This window comes from Schistocerca piceifrons, chromosome 2, assembly GCF_021461385.2.
Source record: "Schistocerca piceifrons isolate TAMUIC-IGC-003096 chromosome 2, iqSchPice1.1, whole genome shotgun sequence".
Classification (NCBI taxonomy): domain Eukaryota; kingdom Metazoa; phylum Arthropoda; class Insecta; order Orthoptera; family Acrididae; genus Schistocerca; species Schistocerca piceifrons.
This window is the reverse complement of record NC_060139.1, coordinates 67,367,405-67,374,721: the sequence shown is the minus strand read 5'-3', so window position 1 is coordinate 67,374,721 and position 7,317 is coordinate 67,367,405. Positions and strand designations below refer to the sequence as shown.

General features: G+C 45.2%; 1 non-coding gene across 1 annotated transcript; it reads right to left on the bottom strand.

The window, feature by feature from the left end:
- Positions 1-4,192: 4,192 nt before the first annotated feature.
- Positions 4,193-4,267, bottom strand: Trnat-ugu. Its single transcript has one exon. It is a non-coding gene; the product is annotated as a tRNA-Thr (tRNA).
- Positions 4,268-7,317: the final 3,050 nt, after the last annotated feature.

The following is a 7,317-nucleotide window of genomic DNA, read 5'->3' as shown; positions in this document are numbered from 1 at the left end:
GCCACTGTATTCATTTATGTGTTTTTCACCTTGTCATTGAAATTTATATTAAGTTTCTCATACATTGGAGCGACGACAGACGGATGTCTTGAAAGGACTGGAGTTACTGTGTTAGTGTGCCCAAAGGCCAAAGGCCAAAAAACGATAAAAAAAACAATAGTTTGGGGAACGACAATGTAAGTCATTCCACGGCACTAGCTACAGGTTATACTGTATTTGAGTGCATTTTGTTTGTGTAGCAGTCGTTTAACATAGCATCCGAGAAACAAGTAGCTGTCCCTGTTGTAAAAGTCGAATGATGCACTGTTAACGACAGTAAGGAAAATAGAAATAGGTCGGTGTAGTTTAAGGTAAGAGGCACTTACCACTGTGGACTGAGATATCGATAGGACTCTTATGTAGCTACTAAGTAAAATTTTCTGTGACATGCTCTCTAAATATTTATTTAGCCCAGGTGCATATACACTACAAATCTTTTTAACAGCAGTCATACTAGAGCTAGTTGTTGCCTGTAGATCTTGCCTATTTGTTACTGCAGCAATATGTTTCACATCACATTATAAAAAAAGCAAAAATATATATATGCTTACAAAACGTACGAGAGGAAATATAAAAAGACGGTATCTGGTTTGCTCCGATTTTCTTTGAAAATTTTTTGACGTATTCATGGTTGAAAAAATGTTTTACTGTACACGGATTTCAAAAAGAGGACAAGGATTGGGGCATAACATCCTACGGAGACGAGGGATTAGAGTCGGCTCAGAAGCAAGGACTTCGATATGCTCTGGGGGAATTTGGCAGATTATTTTCGTAAGGAACCTTCTCCCCATTTATCTCAAATGATTTGGGGAAGCTGTGAAAACTTGAAGCTGGTTAGGTAGACACAGACTTGAAGTACCGGTCGTCTTAAAGTACACTACTTTAGCAACAGATGCACCTCGTTTGGTAAATTAACTACAATGTGCGCACTCCAGATATGGCAAGGAGACTTAGAAGTTTGCGTGCCAAGCATTCAACTCAAACGCAACCCACAAGCGGCCGAAAAAGCTGAACTAAGCAGAATCGAGAAGAAACTGAAGCTGTGTTATTTTGCAAGAGTGTAAATGGTTCCCAACAGGCCCCTTCACTTTCCCTAACAGCCCACTGTTGCCTCCCATCTCCCTGTATTTTAAATCGAAGCCCGGCAAACTCAAACAGCAGTCTGTTTCGCCGAAGGTTCAAGTTTCACGGCACGCCACGGCTCAGAGGTTTAAGATAAAGAAGAGGGTACACGGAACAGGGCGGGAGGCTTCCGAAAGATTGGAGGCACCTGCTTTGGGTAATGTGTCTCGGAGCGACTACTCGCGACGCGGAGCGCCGGAGTTTGACGAAGTCGCGCGGCGAGACCAAAGTTGGCAGCGGGCGGCCACTGAGGGATGGGGCCGGATCACGTCTGGAGGTCACCCCCACCCCTACTGCTTCAACTCCCACCCCCACCCGCACCACCAGCCACAGCTACAGCGCTCTTATTATGCGAAGTTGGCAGGCCTGCGCCGTGGCACACGTGCTGCTCGCCTGCGCCGCCCCACCGACCGCTATTGGCAGTCCTGGCCTCAAACTCGCCGCACGGGGAACAAACTCCGATTTCTCAATACTTCTGCAGGCTGCCCTGCCCCTTAGTTTATTTATTCTTTTTTCTTCTCCTGCCCGACCCTCTTCTCTAGAAGGAACAACAGTTCCTGTCCAGGAGTCGTAGGTACATTTAAGTTTGTGCCAAAACGGTATTATAAAATAATTTGACAACTATTATTATTATTATTATTATCATCATTGCTATTATTATTTTGAGGTAACTAAGAAATAATAGTAAATGTAACAAATTACATTATTATTACTTTCGTACACACTGATATATTCATATAGCATTTACGAAAATCTCCCAGTTTGAACTGCACATAGTTTACAGGGTGGTCCATTGAGAGTGACCGGGCCAAATATCTCACGAAATGAGCATCAAACGAAAAAACTACAAAGCACGAAATTCGTCTAGCTTGAAGGGGGAAACCAGATGCCGTTATGGTTGGCCCACTAGATGGGGCTGCCATAGGTCAAACGGATATCAACTTCGTTTTTTACAATAGGAACCCCCATTTTCATTACATATTCGCGTAGTACGTAAAGAAATATGAATGTTATAGTTGGACCACCTTTTTCGCTTTGTGATAGATGGCGCTGTAGTAGTCACAAACGTATAAGTACGTGGTATCAAGTAACATTCCGCCAGTGCGGACGGTAATTGCTTCGTGATACATTACCGGTGTTAAAATGGACCGTCTACCAATTGCGCAAAAGGTCGATATCGTGTAGATGTATGCCTATTGTCGATATCGTGTTGATGTGACCAAAATGCCCAACGGGCGTGTGCTATGTACGCTGCTCGGTATCCTGGACGACATCATCCAAGTGTCAGGACCGTTCGAAGGATAGTTACGTTATTTAAGGAAACAGGAAGTGTTCAGCCACATGTGAAACGTCAACCACGACCTGCAACAAATGATGATGCCCAAGTAGATGTTTTAGCTGCTGTCGCGGCTAATCCGCACATTAGTAGTAGACAAATTGCGCGAGAATCGGGAATCTCAAAAAAGTCGGTGTTGAGAATGCTACATCAACATCGATTGCATCTGTACCATATTTCTATACACCAGGAATTGCACGGCGACGACTTTGAACGTCGTGTACAGTTCTGCCTCTGGGAACAAAAGAAATTTCGGGACGATGACAGATTTTTTGCACGCGTTCTATTTACCGACGAAGCGTCATTCACCAAGAGCGGTAACGTAAACCGGCATAATATGCACTAATGGGCAACGAAAAATCCACGATGGCTGCGACAAGTAGAACATCAGCGACCTTGGCGGGTTAATGTATGGTGCGGCATTATGGGAGGAAGGATAATTGGCCCCCATTTTATCGATGGAAATCCGAATGGTGCAATGTATGCTGATTTCCTACCTAATGTTCTACCGATGTTACTACAAGATGTTTCACTGCGTGACAGAATGGCGATGTACTTCCAAAATGATGGATGTCCGGCACATAGCTCGCGTGCGGTTGAAGCGGTATTGAATAGCGTATTTCATGACAGGTGGATCGGTCGTCGAAGCACCATACCATGGCCCGCACGTTCACCGGATCTGACGTCCCCGGATTTCTTTCTGTGGGGAAAGCTGACGGATATTTGCTATCGTGATCCATCGACAGCGGCTGACAGCATGCGTCAGCGCATTGTCAATGCATGTGTGAACATTACTGAAGGCGAACTACTCGCTGTCGAGAGAAATGTCGTTACACGTATTGCCAAATTCATTAAGGTTGACAGACATCATTTTGAGCATTTATTGCATTAATGTGGTATTTACAGGTAATCACGCTGTAACAGCATGCGTTCTCAGAAATGATAAGTTCACAAAGGTACATGTATCGCATTGGAAGAACCGAAATAAAATGTTCATAGGTATCTACGTTCTGTATTTTAATTTAAAAAAACCTACCTGTTACCAATTGTTCGTCTAAAATTGTAAGCCATATGTTTGTGACTATTACGGCGCAATCTGTCACAAAGCGAAAAAAGTCATCAAACTAAAACATTCACATACTTTACGTACTACACGAATATGTAATAAAAATGGGGGTTCCTATTTAAAAAAAAAACGCAGTTGATGTCTGTTTGATCTATGGCAGCGCCATCTAGCGCGCCAACTATAGCGCCATCTGGTTTCCCCCTTCAAGCTAGTCAAGTTTCGTTCTTTGTAGTTGTTTTGTTTGACACTTATTTCGTGAGATATTTGGACCGCTCACGATCAATGGACCACCCTGTATACACCAACAATTACCCAAAATCAGAATTAGCCAACCAAAATAATTACACTGGACTCCCGCTCTGCGGTGTTATTGTTTTTGTTTACGCGCCAAAAATTTAAATGTATATTCACCGAATTTGTTAAGTAATAGGTTATTTCAGTTAATAAGTAAAAATTCATTTTCAAAGTAAGTTCAATTGTTACCTATATATGACGGTAGTATCTGTTCCCGAAAGAACAGTTACCGTGGATGACCATGCAGCTTTTCTAGAAATGAAATGATAATTAAATGGACACCCTAGCTGTAAACAGGCGTTGATGCACTTCATTGGGGACGTGTTGAAAGTGTGTGCCCCGACCGGGACTCGAACCCGGGATCTCCTGCTTACATGGCAGACGCTCTATCCATCTGAGCCACCGCGGGCACAGAGGATAGTGCGTCTGCAGGGACTTATCCCTTGCACGCTCCCCGTGAGATCCACATTCCCAACATGTCCACACCACTACATTCGTAGTGCGCCTAATAGATGTTTGCCCATCATACTCATTACTCGTGGCAGATTAATCTACCAAGTCCCGTACGAGTTCGGGCATAGCGTGTGCGTTCGCACAAGACGATCAATGGCCGGGAAGCCATATTTTAACTATATATGACGGTAGCATCTGTTGCCGAAAGAACGGTAACTGTTCTTTCGCGACATCGTGGAATATTCCCGCTTAAGCTGTGGTTTTATGAAGTTTCGATAGGTAGCGGCGTTATGCGTAGTTTTTAAAATGGCGTCTGTAAAAGAGGTGCGTTCCAGGCAGAGAGGTGTCACTGAGTTTCTTTTGGAGGAATACCAGAGCATCGCAGATATTCATAGGCGCTTGCAGAATGTCTACGGTGACCTGGCAGTGAACAAAAGCACGGTGAGTCGTTGGACGAGGCGTCGATCGTCATCGCAACAAGGTCGCGCCTAACTGTCCGATCTTTCGCGCGCCGGCCGTTGTGGCAGAGCGGTTCTAGGCGCTCCAGTCGCAGTTTCGAATCCTGCCTCGGGCATAGACGTATTTGATGTCCTTAGGTTAGTTAGGTTTAAGTAGTTCTAAATTCTAGGGGACTGATGACCTCAGATGTTAAGTCCCATGGTGCTCAGACCCATTTGAACCATTCGAACTCCCGCCCGCCGGCCGGCCTTACACAACCGTGACTCCAGCACAATGAAACACTTCACTGCACGACTGGTCGTCTGTAGCACTGACACAATGCAGGAAATTTGTGGTAAGATCTTGTAGGACCAAACTGCTGAGGTCATCGGTCCCAAAGCTTACACACTGCTTAATCTCATTTAAACTAACTTACGCTAAGTACAACACACATACCCATTCCCGAGAGAGGACTCGAACCTCCGACGGGGGGAGCCGCTCGGACCGTGCAAGGGGTCTAAGACCGCGCGGTGTAGCCGCGCGGCTGACACAATTGTCCACCGGTTGCTGTAGTCAAACCTGTGTGCCTGCTCGGTGCCTCGCCGTGTAGGACAGCAACGTATGACCATTTGTGCGGAGTTGCATGAGCGTTACGAGGCTCACTGCGACACTTTTTTTGTCGAACACTGTCACAGGTGATTCAACATGTGTTCAATACTTTGAACCAGAAACAAAACGGCGATCTGTAGAGGGCCGGTCTAGCGGTTCTAGGCGCTCAGTCAGGAACCGTGCGACTGCTACGGTCGCGGGTTCGAATCCTGCCTTGGGCATGGATGTGTGTGATGTCCTTAGGTTAGTTAGGTTTAAGCAGTTCTAAGTTCTAGGGGACTGATGACCACAGATGTTAAGTCCCATAGTGCTCGGAGCCATTTGAATTTTGTAGAGGGCTGCCACACCACATCTCCTCAGAAGGAAAAGTTCAAAGCCGTACCCTCAGTCGGTAAACCCAGGGCGACGATCTTCTGGATTATTCTGTTCGGTGTCCTCCGTCATTGTACAATAATAAACTCTGAAGTGTATTGTGGTAAAATGAGGAAACTGTGCAAACGACATCAGTGTGTTCGTAGCCACAAAAATGCATGCGAACTTCTCCTTCTCCATGACAATGCGAGGCCTCAGACAAGTCTGTAAACTTGAAAGGCGCTCACAAAACTCCACTGGGTTTTTGTTCCTCACCCACTTCCTACATCCCCATCTCACATCTTCCTACTTCTATCTGCTTCACACAATGAAGGATGCAGTACGTGATTGATGGGGAGGCAACTGATGCATCAAGACGTTGGTTCTGACTTCGACCAAAAAAATGGTTCAATTGGCTCTAAGCACTATGGGACGTAACATCTGAGGTCACCAGTCCCCTAGAATTAGAACTACTTAAACCTAACTAACGTAAGGACATCACACACATCCATGCCCGAGGCAGGACTCGAACCTGCGACCGTAGCAGCAGCGTGGTTCCGGACTGAAGCGCCTAGAACCGCTCGGTCACAGCGGCCGGCAGGTGAGCAACGCAATGGTAACTTCTTACAGTTGTATCTGTCATTAAAACACTCCTAGGAATGAGCATTACTTTCATTTTGCACCTACCACCTGCAGCAGCTCTTATCTTAGCGCACCTACCCACATGAGTGAGTTAGATCGTTCACCGTTACTCATAAGATGACGCTATATTCCTTACATATTATTAACTATATTTTTACCGGTAGTAGATAGCACTGTACATTATTGAACAAATTTATAAAAAGATAAACGAGTACCTGGGAAAGTATTTGCAAAAATTGTTTCGTTTAAGTTGAAAAAGAAGTAAATAACCCTAAAATTATCCTATAGTTGTTCCGAGGCCTGCGAACGCACAGGAATGTCAGTTTGAAAGGGTGCCAACGAGAAGTAGCTAGCACGGAATGCTGCCTCCACACAAAATTCCGATATAGCGAATGACACAGCACTTGCTTTTATTACAGCCTCTTTTTTTCCTACAGATCCGCTTCGAAAGCGAAAAAAACGAGAGAAGGGCCGGTGGCTGCGCCAACGCCAATAATTTGTTAATTAAATTGCCCGAACGCTTCAATCGAGCGTAATTACAGCGATAAAAAAAAAGAAACAAGGAGAAGATCAAATAAACTGCGTGCCTCACAAGAAGAGTTGGAAACGAATGGCTGAAATGCTGGGTGGCTGGGGGTAGGGAGGTTCGTAGCGTGAAGCAGAGAGGGCAACGGACATCAAGCGATAAATCAAGGGCGCAGGGGAGGCGTCGTGCTGCGGCTACGATAAAGGCGCAAAAACTCTAGTTGCAGGTCCACAATTGCTTTTAACAAGATCATTTTGCGTTCGTTACCTTAACGTTGCTTTTTGCACTCATCTACTAGCAACAGAATCGTCGTAATCACCGTTACAATTGGAAAACTCTCTCGCTCGATTGGGCTGGGCCTGTTTTAAATAGTCTAAGAAACAAAGATGGGTTACCTCTTTGGTACGACCCTTTTTCTGTTCCATTTCCTCGATTCGCTGG